We start from the raw sequence: 22,272 nt of genomic DNA, 5'->3' as shown, positions 1-22,272 counted from the left end.
TAAGAGTTCTCATATTTTGGATAACATTTAAATTATCATATTTTGAATAACTTTTGGATTGTCATTTTATGGTCGACTATTTAAGTTGTATTAGATAAATGACTGTTGGACTGTTTTTAATTTTGGAAATAAAATCATCAGCAAGACATTGAGAATGTTTTTACATGTATTATCGTAATCCACGATTGCATAAACGAAATAAATTCATGTTATTATACACATAGCACAGCAAATATGTTTCAGTCAAAAAGGTTTGCATATATGATATTACTTATAACATCTGTATTGTTTTGATAACCTCTTGCAATCACTTCAGAAAATAACTTCTGCAAAACTCATATCACTCATTTTTAAACGTTTACTTCCACAATTCGCTTATGTAAATATATGAAATGTGTAAATGTAAAAGAAAATATACAAAACTGAATAGTGTAATCAGTATATATATATATATATATATATATATATATATATATATATATATATATATATATATATATATATATATATATATATAAACAAAAACGCTGTATTATTTTTTGACGAAGCTTTCGACCTCACGGTCTTCATCAGCGGCCATTTTTTATTTTCAGATGTTTTATTACGAACGGAAATGACGTCGTGCATTTCCGGCGTCAACGTTGTTTACGCGCCCTTTTATAAACGTTTATTCTTGCACGTTGATGCCATATGGTCGGTATGTCCTTAGTTTTGACTTCCACAATTGCTCCATGGTTTTGCGGTACTCGTCCGACCCGCTGAGTTTTTCGAGTCCCATTATTTGGAAATCATCCATGGAATGTCAGTCGGTGTAGAAATGTTCAGCTACCGGGTCACTGTGCTGTGTGCGAATACGCGACAGATTCAATAATTGTCGCTGGTACAGAGTTCCGCCGGGCTCAGAGAACACTTCCTTCATTCTATCAGACGTGTGCAGCGTGTGTAGGTGTCTACGGATGATACGGCCGATGTTGGGTAGTGCGCGCGAAAACGTTATCACCAGCGGAATCCTTGTATTATGCTCCAAGTTTGTCTTTTCGCGCAAAAGGTCCACTCTCTTTTTATTGTCGACCTTTATCAATTCGGTTTCTACAAACGCCCCGTCATATCCACGGTTCATGAGCTGTGTTTTCACCGCCTGTCTGTGCTTCCGGTAGGCAACCTCCTCTGAACAGATTCTTTTCGCACGCACACCCAGACCATACGGTATTGCTTTCTTTGTAGACTCCGGGTGCGAAGAATCCCTGTGTAGGTACAGGTGTTTATCGGTAGGCTTAGTATATAGGTCGGTTTGAAGGCGCCCGTTCCTTATTGATGTCACCGTGTCCAGGAACTCTAGTTTTTTCTGAAGAATAGCGGAGCTCGAGTTTAATGCGAGGGTTGATTCCATTTCCTTGTGTGTGGAAAGTTTAAAGTGCCTCGATACCATGCGTCCATAAGCCCCACACATCATCCACAAACCGGAAGTATGCGAGTGGTTGCTTTTCTGACCGCCGGAACAGTTCCTCTTCCCAAGCACCCATGTAGGTTGATGCATAGTTCAGCCCGAGGCGTGAGCCAATAGCCGTCCCTTGTGTCTGTATAAAGTGTTCGTCGTTGAATGAGAAGGTGTTGTTTTCCAACGTCGTCTGATAGAATGAAGGAAGTGTTCTCTGAGCCCCCATTAGTAGCCTTCAGACGGGATTGCAACCTGCAAGACATACTAGTGCACATAAAACACAATGGGATGTTCTTACGAAAACCCAATATGAGCGGGCCCTGTGGGGCGCAGAGATGCGCCATTTGCCCGTATATGATGAAGGCGGAATATTTCACAGATCCCAGCGGCAGGAAGTACAACGTCAGAAACAATGTTGATTGCAAATGATCCAATGTTGTGTACGCGGTCAACTGTCGTCGCTGTCGCAGGTTCGTGTATGTGGGAGAGACCGGCGGAACTCTGTACCAGCGACAATTATTGAATCTGTCGCGTATTCGCACACAGCACAGTGACCCGGTAGCTGAACATTTCTACACCGACGGACATTCCATGGATGATTTCCAAATAATGGGACTCGAAAAACTCAGCGGGTCGGACGAGTACCGCAAAACCATGGTGCAATTGTGGAAGTCAAAACTAAGGACATACCGACCATATGGCATCAACGTGCAAGAATAAACGTTAATAAAAGGGCGCGTAAACAACGTTGACGCCGGAAATGCACGACGTCATTTCCGTTCATAATAAAACATCTGAAAATAAAAAATGGCCGCTGATGAAGACCGTGAGGTCGAAAGCTTCGGCAAAAAAAAATACAGCGTTTTTTTTTAAATACAACAAGGCTAATAGAGACTTTGTTATATATATAGTTTTAAACTCACCGACTTGTAATAATTATTGTGTCCAACCAACATATTGGGTCAAGACCCAATAAAATTTGGACCCAATAATTTGAAGTACAGCACAAGATTCCAAGTCAGTTTCTGAATTCATTTACTGCATGATGTAAAACCTAATTGTTGGGTCCTATATATTCGTGATTAAAATGTTTATTGGGTCTTCCGAACGTTTCCCGTGTTTCTTCTATATTTATATATCGCTCGGAGAACCCGCTGCTTTAAGAACTCGCGCACTGAAGATGCATGCTCTTGAGCATTGCGCGCTCCCGGGCTTATCAGTAAACAGTATCGCACAGATTAACTTGTCAATGGGCGCATATTTATAATGTGGGGCAAGTAAAATATCGTTTTCAAAAGAAAGTGTTTATTTTATTCTAGGAATGGTTTTGTCAGCTTAAATGAACAAGAGCTTCTCAAATACTGCAATACTTGAATTGCCATTTAATAAATACTGATTTAGTAAAGCATCTCAATATTGTGTTAGTGTTTTTAATTTAAAAGAAAACACTTTTTGAACTAGAAGTTAGAAATTATGTTTTTGATAATGTCGACCGTAACTGATTTTACGGAACGATGTTTGCCTACATTGGTAACAAAATTAATGACTGATGTATTATTTTATTCTGGACATGTTAACATGTTTCATAACGATTTTATTTTGGTTGTTTTGTTTTATACTAGACTTTATTTTATGGCTGATTGAAATAGAATCGTGTTGTGATATTAAGTCATTAGTATTTTTTTGTATTTTGATTTCGTTAATTGTTACAGTTATGACGTTTTATTCCATTCAAAGATCTCTACCGAGAGCAAATATCTATCGCATTGTTAGTGTTTTGTTATGATTATTTTTAAAGAAAAAATGACCAGCCATAATATCCATTACATTCTCTTTCCTTATCAAATAGATAAATGATATTGTGAGCGGAGAGAGTACAGGTTCTACTTTTGGAGAGATTACACAAACTGACATATCGTTTGATGTAACATACACGTATGTGTATGATCTTAAACCACATTTATATAGTTTGTGTGCAATAGGTAAGACCAGAATAAGATAGGTAAGCATTTGTTTAATAAATGACGCTGATATTTACCGATCATTAAATAAATGGTTTAATTATTACAAAAAAACATTACTGTACTGATCAAATGTCCGATAAGTGTTCTAAACTGTTTTCAGTTTTAAATGACAGCAGATAGTTTTATCAGCAAAATACACCATACATAAGCAGTACAATGTCTATAATATTCCGTGAAAGCATTAAAATTTTAATCTCGGCGATTGAAAAATATAAAACAATTATATATGCGATTGTCAATTATAAAAAAAATGTTTAGTTGGTCCAAGGGTAAGTGTTCATGTTGACTTTTAACATATAGTGACAGGTACTGTGACGGAGAGGGTGCATTTTGTGTTATAAATAACATAGAGGATACCTAGTCGCTTAAACGCCGTGTAAATACTCGGGTATTTAAAACATATTTTATCCAGATAATTTTATGAGCTAAGGAGTATTTCACTCGTGACTTTTTTTAGCTGATGAGTAAAGTATACAAAGGAGACACTACAGTTGCGCCAGCAGCATAGCGCACCTATTATCAACCGCACCTGGTCCTTTATTTATGGAAAGTGACAAATTGCCGAACAGCAAAATACAGCACAAAACAAACCACATTGAATAAAGCTGGGGTCATCGCCTTGGAACGGTCAATGCTAAGCATTGGGGTTTAAACCGGTTTTGAGGGCTCCCGATCCTCACACTTGGCTTAGCGATATTCAAAACACACATAAGTGTAAATAAACATTATTCTCAGGGGATTTTTACACAAATTAAACGGCAATAAAGGAGAACGTAAGAACGTGTTCATTTTAATTGCTGCTCAATTACTCAATGGTCAGAAGAAACCAGAACAACATAGTTACACTTTTTAGAGGCACGATGCAATGAAGGAACAAACAAGTATCAATTACTTCTCTTCTTTTGATGTTTTTTCATGAAACAACGTCATATAGTTAATTATTCAGAGCATCGTCGCGCAATGGCAGGAAGAAGTTGCAATTATGGGTGTAAAGAGCCAAATTTTACAGCTTGGTTGTGTATGTTATTAGAACCAAAATATTAAGCAATAAATAAAAATCGATACTGACTTCCTAACAATATTCCACTATAGGTTGAAAGTAGTGGCGGTGGTTGTTTAATTTTAACTTTAAGAAATTAAGAAATTAAACAATTAATTATATGAATGTAAATTTATACATGTATTTATAATACAAACAAAACCTCCAGACTGAGAAGTACTTAAATGAATGCCATCTAATCGAAATCAGCAACGTAATGTACATTGAGCGTTCTTCATGTATTTTAGTGTCTGTGTGTTGTAAAATAATTAAACGCGTGTCTATGCAAAGGCTTCACAACTTCGAGATGAACGTTAAAGGGGCATTCATTAGATGGTTTAACGAAACTACAAATTGTTAATTGTAAAGTAACAACACCGTATTTTTCAGTACATTGGTAGCATACCCTTTTAACACAACATTGGATTAAACTAGAAAGTCTATCCTTGATATTGTCGTTACGATATTTACATATACGAACATGCTTTAAAACATCACCATAAAATGATGGGTGGGATATTCCATTAGATAAATGTCATTTTAATGAAACATAATATTAAGAAACTAAAGAAGTGTATTTGGAATACAATTAAGTAAATTTATGACGCAAGTTATTATATAAAACCCCTTGTTTTAACATCATTTTTGTTAATATACGGTTACGTTTAGTAAAATCCATAACTCACGAACACGCTCTGGCATATCGAACAAATTGTCAAATGTAGATACCATAAGCTGGACATATAGGAAAGGGAAATTCACAATTTGAAAATTAAAATCATCTCGTTTGTTTTGAGTACTAATGGTAATTTGTAGCAATTACATAATACAGTTAGTAATAAACGTATACAGTTTTGTTTATTAGATCGTAGATTTAGTCTAATGTGTGTATTGCATATAATATTTGAAAAATAATAATTCTTTTTAAAAAAAATCTTACAATTTTCAAAGATAAAACTGTTTCTGTCATCTAGCATTTTGAGAAATATTATCAGTAAAGTTTCATGCATGTGTGGTACTTATAATTCTTACATTTATCTCGTGTTTTGCATCGATATAGTGGATATGCATTAACTGTCAATTTCAATGCTGGTCAAATACATTCATGGGTATACAATAAAAGAAAATACATGTATTGCTTCTTTTGATTTTTATGGCTATTTTAATTTTGAGAAAAATTATGTGTGTGCGTTTGTTACATATACATTTTATTCACACAAAAACGTAACACACCGATATTTGTCAAATGGATCAAGATATAACAAATGATACGGTAATTCACTCACAAAACAGTTGGCATTTGCGAATGGTTATGTTTACGCATCCATCTCCATTATATACGCATGGAACAATTTAATGACTAAATACATTTCGAAAAGCGGGTTCAAAAGAAACACAATAATAAGTTCAACCAATAAGATGTCCGAATATGATTTATGTCATTAGAAGGAATCACAATTAATCGCTTAACACAATTTCTTGTTCCGATTTACCGCCAATACAGTGTCAAAATGCCAAGGCTTGATATACGGCCATTAGAACCGCACGGGGGCTAATTAAATTCGGCTGAGGTAACAGCGCTAATGAATTCTACCGCCACTTTAAAGCAATACACATAAAATAGTATTCTTTCATTGGACCATCACATAACATAATCAAAGCGCTGAAGGCACTGAATTTGCTCGCTGTTGTATAATCTTAGACGCAACTCAGTTTTCAAAATTATGTTATAGCTTTTTATATCGCAAGTTTGAAATGACCACAACCCATTCAAATTTATTAAGAGTTTGTCTGAAAACACGGGTCGAGATGTGTTTTTTTTTTCCAAATCATTGATACAGCTCATCAGTGTGCACGTGCTAATCTTATTCGACATGCATTAAGGCCCGTTTTCCATGAAAGCAGCAAATACGTAGATTTCAATGATAAACACTAGACTGGCCAACGTTGTCTTACAAGCTGTTAAATGCACACTATGTAGTGTACCAGTGAGAACAGGCAGATGCGGTGGTTAGAGCAGACGCTTTTAGCATTCGTCGTCTGCTTAAATTTAATGGAGTTATCCACACAGGCAGTCACGTGCTACGGTCTCAACCGTAGCTAAGCCCATACTTACGCTCACAAATAATAATGCCTGGTTGTACACTGCTTTATCAAACGATAAAACTAAATCATCAAGAAAAAGAAATGTTATTGGTTTGCTTCTACTTCTTAGTAAAATATAACGTTAATTTTAGGCTACGGTTACTACTAAATCAACAACTACAACTCGCGGATTCGATTAGTGTTCGACCTAGTAATTATTTCATTATAATTGTAATTGTTTGTACATACATATTTAAAATGTTTCTTTATGATGATGTTGAAGAATGTATGTTTAAACCCCTTTTTAAATTGAGAATTTTTTTGTTTAATATGTAAATGGAATTTAATGTTATATATCAATAGTATGTGTTATAATGTGTAATACAATTGAAATGTATTTAAGTATTGTTTTTACATTGCAGTGAATCGATGTTTCGAATATGATTGTTAAATTCATACCACTATAATCATGAGTTTGACGATAATTATTATTGTTATGATTATGTACTTATTGTCATTGTGATCAATATTATTATTATTGTTGATGTTGTTATTGTTACTATTATTATTTTTCAGCTTCATATAATTTTTATTTACATGGTATGTGTAATGTGAATATGTTTTAATATGTTTGAAGGCCATATAAAAAAAGAAATGTGTTTGCCATTATAAAGAAAACGACGAAACTTCAGACACTATATCAGGAGAGCAATTCTTTTTCTTATCCACTTCAGGTACAACAGAACATCGATTATAAGCATACAGTAAACCATACAATCATAAAAACGCGAATCACCGCCTGGAAAAGGTCATTGCAAAGCATTAAGGGTTGTAACCGGATTAAGAGCTAACCGAGCCTCATACTTCCCCTTGAAATAATTGCAAACCAAACGCGCGTCTAAACGATCACAATCAAATGTACCTTCAGTCAGAAAATGAACACATGAAAGACACAACGTGACGCGTAAAAAGAATGTTACACTCATAATGTTTATGTACAATGTATCATAACAAAACTTATACCATCGGACCACTAAGGACATACGAAGTGTGTTTTTATTTTACATTTTTCATTAATATTAATTTATATAATAAAGAATAACCTTGTTTAAAAAATGTTGAAAATAGACTAACTTTTGAATGTTTTAATATATGATGAAAACAAATACACATATACAACTTCATATCAAAAGGACACGACTTTGCATGATTTGAGCTGAAACTCGAAGGAATCTTTTTATGAAAGCAGTAAACAGACAAACATAAAGTCAGAGATGAGGTCGAAAAGAACGTGGTTATTGAAGTACATGTATACACTCGTCTATTTCATCGCGGGTGAATTATATATTGAGCTGATATAATCTATACATGACTAAACAGAAGAGCACACGGAAAGTTATACATTACTATCTTAAACGAATTCATCCACTTATATTACAAATACTTGTGGGTTATATGTGCTCTGTCCCTTTTTTAACAAACAAAACAAGTTGAAACAGTTTTATCCAATATGAATTTTTTGTGGTTGCCTTTTAAGTGCATTGATAAAAATAAATCAATTTTCTCTATACGTTCTATGTAAACAACGGAAAATGAAGATGTTTAAGACTGCTAATAATAATTTCGGACGATCCATTGTAAAGATAAGACAATTTTATCTGGCACCATTTTTAATGCATTTATATGTATGTTAATTCACCCATTTGATATGATACCGATAAGTTATAGAGATAATTGTTTCCCCATTTTTCTAGCAAAGACAAAACAATCTTTTTTACCTATTGGTCTGAAAATTGAAAATATAATTAAAATTTAACTATTAAGTTTAATTTGTCTGAACGTATTGACTATCCTCTAAAAATATTGCATGTACTAATGTCGATAGTAAACTAATATATTCTATTCCGTTTCAGACTAAATAACCGAACATTTTAATATTTTTTTACAGTAATAATATTCACCAAATAATGAGTGAAAGTTAAGATAAGGTGAAACGTATATATATATATATATATGTATATATATACATAAAATCAGCTGTACATGAAATTTCTCAAAATATACCGAAGCCCGAAATATCCGTGAACCACGAAAATAACGAGGAAAACAATAACATATTTGAAAGAGAAGCACTAAAAATAAAAATGGAAATATCAAATATATGGCACAACAAAATGGAAATACGAAAAAGTACGTACTGGTCCATGATAAAAAATAAAGGCCATTTTGAAAAATATTCTAAATGGTTAAGGTCAACTCCAATGGTAATACCAAAACATTTACAGAAAAAAGAAATACCAAATGAAAATATCGATCAGAAATCAGTTAGAGAAAGGGCCGTATTGAATGACTTCAATATCCAAACAGAATTGCAGTCATTACGTGCTTCTTCAAACTGTGAGAAATTCAAGCGCATCGACGAAGAAATATTCAAATTGATACATTCAAAATGCAACGGAAGAACAGCACGGACACTGGTAGAACTTTGGAAAACGGAAACGCAACGAAATGAAGAAATTTCACATAAAAGATGGGGAAAGAATGAAAAATGGCTTTCAAAATACGAAGAAGAATTCATAAAGGAACATGAAAATAAAAATCCATTCTTTAAAAAAAAGACTTCGTAAACAAAAATCAACCCTCTTCATATGCGGATGCTGTCCGAAAAAATACCACCAACTACCAAATCAGAAAACAACATACAACTACAACAGTCAAGAAAGAAACACCAATAAACAACATTCGCAAAGAAGAAATCTGCAACAAAATCAAACAAGCTGTTTACAAAATATAGATGTGGAAAGTATTGTAAGAGAAGTTCTTTTAAAAATTAATAATACCAACATCGAATTACATAACAATTTCCAAAGAAACAATTCCACTTCAAACAGAAGCAATATAAGAGATAACACAAGGTCTTCATACAGAAGAAACTATAGAAACAACAACAATATGAGCGACGACATATTGCAAGATAACGACGAAAACCAAGCGAATTTAACGTTGATTTTTTAGAAGGAGGCAGGGAGTGGAGCAGTCCGACATAGAAACTTTAGGTAACATTGCTGAAAATTCAAAATTATTTACAAAAATTTACAATTTTTCAAAAAGATCATTATCTCAAACTGAAATTGACGTCTTATTGAGGGGTTTTAAATTTACAACCAACACCTAAATATAAAAATGATTATTATGATCAAATAAAATATGTGGATGATTTTCATAGATCACTTAGGCTTAAAGAGTTTTTTAATAATAGTGATCATAATAATACAAACAATTCTATTGTAAAAAATCAAACGTCCTTTTATCCACCTAAACATAGAAATAATACACTAGACCATTATATAAATGTTACTCGAACACTTTGCCTTCAACATTCTCAAATGGAAAATGACACTAAACATAACATATCATTAAAAGAAAGAAAAGCTATAGATTTATTAGCAGAAGACAAATCCATAACTATTAAAGAAGCAGATAAGGGTGGCGGAATTGTTATAATGAATACAGACTTTTATAGAAGAAAATTATTAGCAATGTTAAATGACGTTGAATATTATAAACAAATCCCTGATAATGGTAGTCAAATAACACTTTCAAAAATACGCAATTTACTAAAGGAAAATAATAAACTAACTAAACAGGAAAATGATTTCTTAGTAAAATTCGAATGGAAAACAAGTCTATTTTATGGTCTTCCAAAAACTCATAAAAGTAAAATCATTCAGGATGCAATTAATCATAGCAATTCAGAATATATAGAGTTAATGGATCCAGACGATTTAAACTTTCGCCCAATAGTCGCTGGAACTAACTGTGAAACAAGTCGTTTAAGTTCTTTATTGGATATCTTGTTAAAACCGTTTGTAAAATATGTCAATAGCAATATAACAAATAACATAGATTTCCTAAAACATATACCTTCACAAGTTCCAGAGTCAAGTACATTAGTATCATTTGATGTAATTAATTTATATTCTAATATACCGCATACTCTTGGTTTAGAAGCTATTGATTATTGGCTTCAAAAATATCCAGATTCGGTTAATGAAAGGTTTTCGCAACGGTTTATAAAAGAAGGCATAAAAATAATACTTGAAAATAATAACTTCAATTTTGATGATAAGTACTACAACCAATCTAAAGAGACTGCAATGGGTACTAAATTCGCGCCAACATACGCTACATTGGTAGTGGGATTTTTAGAAAAAAAAACTATATGCAAGAATTGGATCAATTTATAATGATGACTTTCTTTCTTTTATAAAAACATTTTGGAAAAGATTTCTAGACGATTGCTTTATTTTCTGGACAAAATTTCCCCATGAACTTCAAAACTTTTATACTATTTTAAACAACTTACATTCGGATATCAAGTTTACAATGCAAACAAGCACACTCGAGTTACCATTTCTTGATATATTGATTATAAAAAACAATACTGAAATTAATACTGATATATATTACAAAGAAACTGATTCTAAACAGTATCTTAATTTTACCTCTTGTCATAATAAACACACAAAGATAAATATTCCTTTCACTTTAGCGAAACGGATCTGCACCATAGTTTCGAATGATAAACTTAAACTAAAACGTTTAAATGAACTTAAGCATTCCCTTATTCAAAGAAAATATCCACAATCTATTATAAATACAGGTATTAAAAAAGCACTTTCCATCCCTAAACATGAATTACTTTCAAAATCAACACAAAAAGACAAGAGTAATATAATTCCATTTATTTCAACACAAAATCCAAAAAATAAAGAACTGTTTGGCGTATTAAAAAACAACATTGACATTTTACAAACAGACCCGGTTATGAATAAAATAATTTCAAATTAGAAGATAATAAAATGTAAGCGACAGCCACCTAATTTAAAACGTCTGTTAACCAAATCTTACTTTTCATCTCAAGAACCAAGAGTATCCAAATGTAATGACCCTAGATGCGCCCTGTGTGGTTATATTATTGAAGGGAATTCTTTTGATTTTAATGGCAAAATGTTCAAAATAAAAACTAATATGTCATGTGATATACAAAATGTGATTAATGTATTAGTATGCAATGGATGCAAACAATATTATATAGGCCAAACTGGCGATAAACTTAGAAATAGGCGATCTGTCCATGAACAACAAATGCGAGACCCCTCAACAAGACAGATGCCTTTAAGTAAACATTTAGATGAATGTTCACATAATGAACCAAAATTTAAAATATTTCCATTTTATAAGCTATTTTCGAACAAAATTTCAGCTAGGTTAGCAAAAGAACAACATTTTATACATGTATTTAAACCCAAATTAAATTTCATTTAATATTTATTGACGTTATGACGTCATAATTGATATGACGTTATCTCCATGACATTTTGACGTTGTAATATATTGTATTATGCCCTGATGAGCTATGCGAAACGCGTTGGCTAAATCAATATATATTTAAAATCCCAGACACGTGTTTTTACTTTTATTATATATATATATATATATATATATATATATATATATATATATATATATATATATATATATATATATATACACAGGCTTTATGTTATAACATATATACTTCTTTATTATTATGTAGAAATACGCAAATTTGGTCGCCTTTGTGAACAGTTTACTTTAAAGTTTATTTCGCCGGCTTTTCACCAACACTACTTCTGATACTATAATCCGCACCCCAGCTCCACCACAACACATAATAGTTATTTAAACTATTTATTTAATAACATTTCAATCATTCTGTCAACTTCAACAAGCACATATACGTTCTGTTGTGTTTAATATTTTGATCCAGTTTGAATTTGGATTCGCAACAAAATCACACCTATGATTCGTCATTCTTCAAAATGATGTATGATTTGTACCGACGTTAACCGCATGCTTTTAGTGTACATATGAGGGCGAGCAAAGTCCTAATGGTAGGATCCAATCAAATGATAAAGAAAAATAACATTGTTTTGATTCGTTGGCGGGTATTTCGCGGGAACCGCAAATTAATTTAAATTTATTTAAGGTTACATTACAACAAAATATGTTGTAATCCTCCGTGGTCCTTAAAGAATTTGTTGTTTCTTCTGGTTTAAAAGAAATGTTTTGATCGCTCCGATGCTTTTTGATTTTATTTCCGGCATTCTATGTGCGTCTGTAAAATATTGGTGCATTTGAATAGGGGCAACGTTGAAAGATGAACGTTTTGGCTTCGTTTATTATATAAAGTAAGGTATATTTTGCATTATATATATATATATATATTAAATGCACACTATGTAGTGTACCAGTGAGAACAGGCAGATGCGGTGGTTAGAGCAGACGCTTTTAGCATTCGTCGTCTGCTTAAATTTAATGGAGTTATCCACACAGGCAGTCACGTGCTACGGTCTCAACCGTAGCTAAGCCCATACTTACGCTCACAAATAATAATGCCTGGTTGTACACTGCTTTATCAAACGATAAAACTAAATCATCAAGAAAAAGAAATGTTATTGGTTTGCTTCTACTTCTTAGTAAAATATAACGTTAATTTTAGGCTACGGTTACTACTAAATCAACAACTACAACTCGCGGATTCGATTAGTGTTCGACCTAGTAATTATTTCATTATAATTGTAATTGTTTGTACATACATATTTAAAATGTTTCTTTATAATGATGTTGAAGAATGTATGTTTAAACCCCTTTTTAAATTGAGAATTTTTTTGTTTAATATGTAAATGGAATTTAATGTTATATATCAATAGTATGTGTTATAATGTGTAATACAATTGAAATGTATTTAAGTATTGTTTTTACATTGCAGTGAATCGATGTTTCGAATATGATTGTTAAATTCATACCACTATAATCATGAGTTTGACGATAATTATTATTGTTATGATTATGTACTTATTGTCATTGTGATCAATATTATTATTATTGTTGATGTTGTTATTGTTACTATTATTATTTTTCAGCTTCATATAATTTTTATTTACATGGTATGTGTAATGTGAATATGTTTTAATATGTTTGAAGGCCATATAAAAAAAGAAATGTGTTTGCCATTATAAAGAAAACGACGAAACTTCAGACACTATATCAGGAGAGCAATTCTTTTTCTTATCCACTTCAGGTACAACAGAACATCGATTATAAGCATACAGTAAACCATACAATCATAAAAACGCGAATCACCGCCTGGAAAAGGTCATTGCAAAGCATTAAGGGTTGTAACCGGATTAAGAGCTAACCGAGCCTCATACTTCCCCTTGAAATAATTGCAAACCAAACGCGCGTCTAAACGATCACAATCAAATGTACCTTCAGTCAGAAAATGAACACATGAAAGACACAACGTGACGCGTAAAAAGAATGTTACACTCATAATGTTTATGTACAATGTATCATAACAAAACTTATACCATCGGACCACTAAGGACATACGAAGTGTGTTTTTATTTTACATTTTTCATTAATATTAATTTATATAATAAAGAATAACCTTGTTTAAAAAATGTTGAAAATAGACTAACTTTTGAATGTTTTAATATATGATGAAAACAAATACACATATACAACTTCATATCAAAAGGACACGACTTTGCATGATTTGAGCTGAAACTCGAAGGAATCTTTTTATGAAAGCAGTAAACAGACAAACATAAAGTCAGAGATGAGGTCGAAAAGAACGTGGTTATTGAAGTACATGTATACACTCGTCTATTTCATCGCGGGTGAATTATATATTGAGCTGATATAATCTATACATGACTAAACAGAAGAGCACACGGAAAGTTATACATTACTATCTTAAACGAATTCCTCCACTTATATTACAAATACTTGTGGGTTATATGTGCTCTGTCCCTTTTTTAACAAACAAAACAAGTTGAAACAGTTTTATCCAATATGAATTTTTTGTGGTTGCCTTTTAAGTGCATTGATAAAAATAAATCAATTTTCTCTATACGTTCTATGTAAACAACGGAAAATGAAGATGTTTAAGACTGCTAATAATAATTTCGGACGATCCATTGTAAAGATAAGACAATTTTATCTGGCACCATTTTTAATGCATTTATATGTATGTTAATTCACCCATTTGATATGATACCGATAAGTTATAGAGATAATTGTTTCCCCATTTTTCTAGCAAAGACAAAACAATCTTTTTTACCTATTGGTCTGAAAATTGAAAATATAATTAAAATTTAACTATTAAGTTTAATTTGTCTGAACGTATTGACTATCCTCTAAAAATATTGCATGTACTAATGTCGATAGTAAACTAATATATTCTATTCCGTTTCAGACTAAATAACCGAACATTTTAATATTTTTTTACAGTAATAATATTCACCAAATAATGAGTGAAAGTTAAGATAAGGTGAAACGTATATATATATATATATATATGTATATATATACATAAAATCAGCTGTACATGAAATTTCTCAAAATATACCGAAGCCCGAAATATCCGTGAACCACGAAAATAACGAGGAAAACAATAACATATTTGAAAGAGAAGCACTAAAAATAAAAATGGAAATATCAAATATATGGCACAACAAAATGGAAATACGAAAAAGTACGTACTGGTCCATGATAAAAAATAAAGGCCATTTTGAAAAATATTCTAAATGGTTAAGGTCAACTCCAATGGTAATACCAAAACATTTACAGAAAAAAGAAATACCAAATGAAAATATCGATCAGAAATCAGTTAGAGAAAGGGCCGTATTGAATGACTTCAATATCCAAACAGAATTGCAGTCATTACGTGCTTCTTCAAACTGTGAGAAATTCAAGCGCATCGACGAAGAAATATTCAAATTGATACATTCAAAATGCAACGGAAGAACAGCACGGACACTGGTAGAACTTTGGAAAACGGAAACGCAACGAAATGAAGAAATTTCACATAAAAGATGGGGAAAGAATGAAAAATGGCTTTCAAAATACGAAGAAGAATTCATAAAGGAACATGAAAATAAAAATCCATTCTTTAAAAAAAAGACTTCGTAAACAAAAATCAACCCTCTTCATATGCGGATGCTGTCCGAAAAAATACCACCAACTACCAAATCAGAAAACAACATACAACTACAACAGTCAAGAAAGAAACACCAATAAACAACATTCGCAAAGAAGAAATCTGCAACAAAATCAAACAAGCTGTTTACAAAATATAGATGTGGAAAGTATTGTAAGAGAAGTTCTTTTAAAAATTAATAATACCAACATCGAATTACATAACAATTTCCAAAGAAACAATTCCACTTCAAACAGAAGCAATATAAGAGATAACACAAGGTCTTCATACAGAAGAAACTATAGAAACAACAACAATATGAGCGACGACATATTGCAAGATAACGACGAAAACCAAGCGAATTTAACGTTGATTTTTTAGAAGGAGGCAGGGAGTGGAGCAGTCCGACATAGAAACTTTAGGTAACATTGCTGAAAATTCAAAATTATTTACAAAAATTTACAATTTTTCAAAAAGATCATTATCTCAAACTGAAATTGACGTCTTATTGAGGGGTTTTAAATTTACACCAACACCTAAATATAAAAATGATTATTATGATCAAATAAAATATGTGGATGATTTTCATAGATCACTTAGGCTTAAAGAGTTTTTTAATAATAGTGATCATAATAATACAAACAATTCTATTGTAAAAAATCAAACGTCCTTTTATCCACCTAAACATAGAAATAATACACTAGACCATTATATAAATGTTACTCGAACACTTTGCCTTCAACATTCTCAAATGGAAAATGACACTAAACATAACATATCATTAAAAGAAAGAAAAGCTATAGATTGATTAGCAGAAGACAAATCCATAACTATTAAAGAAGCAGATAAGGGTGGCGGAATTGTTATAATGAATACAGACTTTTATAGAAGAAAATTATTAGCAATGTTAAATGACGTTGAATATTATAAACAAATCCCTGATAATGGTAGTCAAATAACACTTTCAAAAATACGCAATTTACTAAAGGAAAATAATAAACTAACTAAACAGGAAAATGATTTCTTAGTAAAATTCGAATGGAAAACAAGTCTATTTTATGGTCTTCCAAAAACTCATAAAAGTAAAATCATTCAGGATGCAATTAATCATAGCAATTCAGAATATATAGAGTTAATGGATCCAGACGATTTAAACTTTCGCCCAATAGTCGCTGGAACTAACTGTGAAACAAGTCGTTTAAGTTCTTTATTGGATATCTTGTTAAAACCGTTTGTAAAATATGTCAATAGCAATATAACAAATAACATAGATTTCCTAAAACATATACCTTCACAAGTTCCAGAGTCAAGTACATTAGTATCATTTGATGTAATTAATTTATATTCTAATATACCGCATACTCTTGGTTTAGAAGCTATTGATTATTGGCTTCAAAAATATCCAGATTCGGTTAATGAAAGGTTTTCGCAACGGTTTATAAAAGAAGGCATAAAAATAATACTTGAAAATAATAACTTCAATTTTGATGATAAGTACTACAACCAATCTAAAGAGACTGCAATGGGTACTAAATTCGCGCCAACATACGCTACATTGGTAGTGGGATTTTTAGAAAAAAAACTATATGCAAGAATTGGATCAATTTATAATGATGACTTTCTTTCTTTTATAAAAACATTTTGGAAAAGATTTCTAGACGATTGCTTTATTTTCTGGACAAAATTTCCCCATGAACTTCAAAACTTTTATACTATTTTAAACAACTTACATTCGGATATCAAGTTTACAATGCAAACAAGCACACTCGAGTTACCATTTCTTGATATATTGATTATAAAAAACAATACTGAAATTAATACTGATATATATTACAAAGAAACTGATTCTAAACAGTATCTTAATTTTACCTCTTGTCATAATAAACACACAAAGATAAATATTCCTTTCACTTTAGCGAAACGGATCTGCACCATAGTTTCGAATGATAAACTTAAACTAAAACGTTTAAATGAACTTAAGCATTCCCTTATTCAAAGAAAATATCCACAATCTATTATAAATACAGGTATTAAAAAAGCACTTTCCATCCCTAAACATGAATTACTTTCAAAATCAACACAAAAAGACAAGAGTAATATAATTCCATTTATTTCAACACAAAATCCAAAAAATAAAGAACTGTTTGGCGTATTAAAAAACAACATTGACATTTTACAAACAGACCCGGTTATGAATAAAATAATTTCAAATTAGAAGATAATAAAATGTAAGCGACAGCCACCTAATTTAAAACGTCTGTTAACCAAATCTTACTTTTCATCTCAAGAACCAAGAGTATCCAAATGTAATGACCCTAGATGCGCCCTGTGTGGTTATATTATTGAAGGGAATTCTTTTGATTTTAATGGCAAAATGTTCAAAATAAAAACTAATATGTCATGTGATATACAAAATGTGATTAATGTATTAGTATGCGATGGATGCAAACAATATTATATAGGCCAAACTGGCGATAAACTTAGAAATAGGCGATCTGTCCATGAACAACAAATGCGAGACCCCTCAACAAGACAGATGCCTTTAAGTAAACATTTAGATGAATGTTCACATAATGAACCAAAATTTAAAATATTTCCATTTTATAAGCTATTTTCGAACAAAATTTCAGCTAGGTTAGCAAAAGAACAACATTTTATACATGTATTTAAACCCAAATTAAATTTCATTTAATATTTATTGACGTTATGACGTCATAATTGATATGACGTTATCCTCCATGACATTTGACGTTGTAATATATTGTATTATGCCCTGATGAGCTATGCGAAACGCGTTGGCTAAATCAATATATATTTAAAATCCCAGACACGTGTTTTTACTTTTATTATATATATATATATATATATATATATATATATATATATATATATATATATATATATATATATAGATATATATATATATATATATATATATATATATATATATATATATATATATATATATATATATATATATATATCTATATCTCTATATCTATATATATATATATATATATATATATATATATATATACACAGGCTTTATGTTATAACATATATACTTCTTTATTATTATGTAGAAATACGCAAATTTGGTCGCCTTTGTGAACAGTTTACTTTAAAGTTTATTTCGCCGGCTTTTCACCAACACTACTTCTGATACTATAATCCGCACCCCAGCTCCACCACAACACATAATAGTTATTTAAACTATTTATTTAATAACATTTCAATCATTCTGTCAACTTCAACAAGCACATATACGTTCTGTTGTGTTTAATATTTTGATCCAGTTTGAATTTGGATTCGCAACAAAATCACACCTATGATTCGTCATTCTTCAAAATGATGTATGATTTGTACCGACGTTAACCGCATGCTTTTAGTGTACATATGAGGGCGAGCAAAGTCCTAATGGTAGGATCCAATCAAATGATAAAGAAAAATAACATTGTTTTGATTCGTTGGCGGGTATTTCGCGGGAACCGCAAATTAATTTAAATTTATTTAAGGTTACATTACAACAAAATATGTTGTAATCCTCCGTGGTCCTTAAAGAATTTGTTGTTTCTTCTGGTTTAAAAGAAATGTTTTGATCGCTCCGATGCTTTTTGATTTTATTTCCGGCATTCTATGTGCGTCTGTAAAATATTGGTGCATTTGAATAGGGGCAACGTTGAAAGATGAACGTTTTGGCTTCGTTTATTATATAAAGTAAGGTATATTTTGCATTATATATATATATATAGGACCAAAATATTTTTTTCAAGTACCTGTGGATATATATATATGTTGTGCTTGCATAATGTAACACATTTTTTTTCATGACATCAGCTCTTTCATATGTCGACGTCATAAATACATCATACATTTGTTCGATATCGTCATTGCTAAATAAAGAAGTGATTCGATGTGTTAATGATAGATGAAATTATTAAATGTTCGGGTATTAGTCTCGCAGTTTTACAACCAAACTTTTCTTGAGTTATTGTCTCCATTTAAACATGTACAGCGAAATTAAGTAGTCATATCAATATTTGATTATATATTGACGTGTTCAAAAACATATATTGCGCTGTGATTTGTAAGATGTTTTTATTCGATATTTCGTGTTTGTGTTGAGTTTTCATATTTCACAAATTTGAAACAACCTTTTGTGTTCACGTGGACTTAAATGTGCTTTGAATGTTTTTCTGTATGAGTTTTAGTAGATAAAGTGACCTAAAATCTTACAAGTCAACTGTGTATGCTTCCAAAGGCGGGCATATGGTTGTCGTTCGTTGGTCAATGGGTGTATAGTTAGGTCCGTATATCGTGTTCGCTCTGTGACTTGTATATCCCTAATAGAATTTTAATATAACTTCGAATTATCAGAAGTATGCTCCATGACAAGACAATTCGACGTTCAGACCTAACTTTATTCACAATGTTATAAAACATACGAATCTCCGTTTACAGACGACAACATCGTATATCATGAAATCGACGCCGACGACATTACAGAGCGTCAGGGGAAACCAACATACATGTCTCTCCAGGTATGTTGTCACATTTAAATTGATGCTTTTTGATACCATAAGTATGCCTGTTCTGTATGGTACAACTATATTAAATTTCGATACATTTCTCGTAAAATATTTCACCTTAGAGCTTTAAGTGCGATATTCGATAAGAATTTGATGATAGTTAAATACCAGCACTATTCTATTTTATCTGACTTGGATATCCAATTTATAATATAAACTTTAGTAATTGCGTTCGTGATTTCGCAAAGCTTCATGTTCATACTTTTAAACCTGCCTGAATCCCAATATTTTCATTTTCGGTCCAATGCGGTTCCCGAAACTGTATTATAAAGTTGTATGTATTGTCCCCTACCGGTTTCACCGGAGGGGACTTATGGTTTGCGCTCTGTGTGTCCGTCAGTCCGTCAGTCCGTGAGTCTGTGAGTCTGTCACACTTTTCTGGATCCTGCGATAATTTTAAAAATTCTTCATACTTTGTCATGAAACTTGAAACATTGATAGATGGCAATATGGACATTATGCACGTCATTTCATTTTGTTCCTACGTCACAAATTCTGGTTGCTGTGGCAAAAAATAAAACTGACAATGGTGAGCCGGTAGGGGACATATATTGCTTGGCAATAGTCTTGTTCTTTATGTTTTCTTAATCTTGTATTATGGACAATATAACTCGTCTCGATTAAATGGCTAGCAGATGATCAAAAGGTTTTATCTTCTCCTCTATATATTAATTCACAGATGAGAGAAACGCATCTGTACGACGTCTCATTCAATAGTTCGAATCGCTAAGAATGACGCTCCAGTTGAGATACATGTTGCTGTGGCCAAATAACTTCAGAATGCAAGTCAAGGGGACAATGATTTTGCGCAGGCCGGACGGCTTGTAAATGCCGGTAAAGTGGAGGCATAGTCTGGATTTGCCCTTCAGCTTCTTTATGACGATATATGAGGAAAAAAATGACGCTATCCCATTGGGGTTTTTTAGACACCAATGGTATAAAAATAGCACATTGGCCTTAGAGCTTATAAATGTCGTTGTCGGGAAGAAAAATAACACATTGGCCGACGTGCCTATAAAAGTCGCTGTAGTTAAGAAAATAGTGGCCAATGAGCTCGTAAAAGACGCTACAGGAAAGACAAATAACACAAGTGCTGAAGAGAAATTGATTTAACGGAATTAAAAGCTCAAAAACACAGCATGAAAGTAATGTTAACAACAACAACAACAACAAACAACCCCGGCAAGATTGACACGGCAGTATCCGGGTTTAACGGATCAAAAGGCGTCCACCGTAAAACATCTCGCTCATTCGGACAGTAATATTGCATTATGCATGTTCAAGTTTAAATATTAGTATTATCAAAAGTCTCAATAGTTAAATTTTGTTATCCACATTTTTTTCCATTAGCTTATGTGTTTTTCTAAATTGATGCAGTATGTGTGTTCTTTTTATGGAGACAATGAAGATTAACTCCCCTATTTGCATTTAAGTTGTGTGTAAATGTTCATTTTAAGAAATAGGTAAGACATTTATGTCATATCGGCAACCTATTTTGTACACCCTAGTTTTGCTTAATTTTTGTATTTTCATATTTTTGTTTTAGTAGTAGTATTAGTAGTAGTAATCGTCGTCGTCGTCGTCGTCGTCGTCGTCGTAGTAGTAGTAGTAGTAGTAGTAGTTGTTGTTGTTGTAGTAGTAGTAGAAGTAGAAAAATTATTAGTAGTACGGTAGTAGTAATAGTAGCAGTTATTAAAATATTAGTAATTATTTTGCTAAAATCCTGGGATGTCCAAAAATTAAGTGTCCGAAAACTAAGAGTAATTACGTTGTTCATAAATCATATAAGCATAGTGCATTTGATTTTATTCTACCAACTACGTGTTTTTACCATCGAACAATATTGCAATATTGAATAAAGCTAGACTTAAAGGGACTTGTTCACAGATTTTGGCATGTTTTGAAGTTTGTCATGAAATGCTTTTAATAGATAAATGTAAGCATCGGAACTAAATTGCTCCATGATAAACAATAATATAATTAAGGAAAGAAAAAAACAACAAACATTTAATCACACTTTGCCTCGAACCGCTGACATTTTTATTAAAAAGCAAGGGCCTAAACTACAC

The 22,272-nt window shown here is 31.8% G+C and overlaps 1 protein-coding gene across 4 annotated transcripts in view; it reads left to right on the top strand.

The window, feature by feature from the left end:
• The window catches only part of LOC127860965 (clumping factor A-like), a 70,178-nt gene extending 48,419 nt beyond the window's left edge, over positions 1–21,759 (top strand). For all 4 annotated transcript variants that reach the window (XR_008039985.1, XR_008039984.1, XR_008039983.1 and 1 more), the window contains 2 exons: positions 20,076–20,155; positions 20,883–21,759. The gene's annotated coding sequence lies outside the window, so the exon portion shown is untranslated. The remainder of the gene's footprint in view (positions 1–20,075; positions 20,156–20,882) is intronic.
• The last annotated feature ends 513 nt before the right edge of the window (positions 21,760–22,272 follow it).

Source organism: Dreissena polymorpha, chromosome 15, assembly GCF_020536995.1.
Source record: "Dreissena polymorpha isolate Duluth1 chromosome 15, UMN_Dpol_1.0, whole genome shotgun sequence".
NCBI classification, from domain to species: Eukaryota; Metazoa; Mollusca; class Bivalvia; order Myida; family Dreissenidae; genus Dreissena; species Dreissena polymorpha.
Note: the sequence above shows the minus strand (reverse complement) of the source record. Positions and strands in the feature narration are given on the sequence as shown.